Below are 619 nucleotides of genomic sequence, written 5' to 3'. Positions count from 1 at the left end.
GCACTTACCCCTACCTTCTAACACCACCATTCTTACAGGCACCCATCATCGTCCCTATCATATCACTGACTCCTTTACCTGCACTTCTAGCAACGTCATTTACTGCATCACTTGTTCTTTCTGTCCTTCTCTGTACATCGGTCAAACGGGACGCCGCTTGGATGACCGATTCGTGGAGCACCTACGAGACATTAAACTCGGCAATGACACCCCGGTCTCGCGCCATTTCCGCGGTATCAGTCATTCATTACAACACGTGTATGTGTTCGGATTGTCTTTGCGCAGGAGCCATCCGGACTCCCGGCTTCACTGTGAACAGGTGTTAATCTTCTCTCTTCGCTCCTTCGCGCCATATGGGCTCAATTCCCCTCCCCTTTTCTTCTGACTCCCCCTCCTCTCCTCTCTTCATCTGACACCTATTTTCTTTCCTCTTTTCGCTTCTACCCACCTTCTCCCTTCATTAATACCCCCTCCATCCACCCCACCCTCACATATCCCGCTCCCATTTAACCCACCCCTACTCCCACATCCTCAACCCAAACCCATATCCTCACCCTCACATCCCCACACACCAACATGGCACACCACACCACACCACTACGCCACATCACACCACCCC

The sequence above is a fragment of the Octopus bimaculoides genome, chromosome 6, assembly GCF_001194135.2.
Source record: "Octopus bimaculoides isolate UCB-OBI-ISO-001 chromosome 6, ASM119413v2, whole genome shotgun sequence".
Classification (NCBI taxonomy): Eukaryota; Metazoa; Mollusca; class Cephalopoda; order Octopoda; family Octopodidae; genus Octopus; species Octopus bimaculoides.
This window is presented reverse-complemented; position numbering follows the sequence as displayed.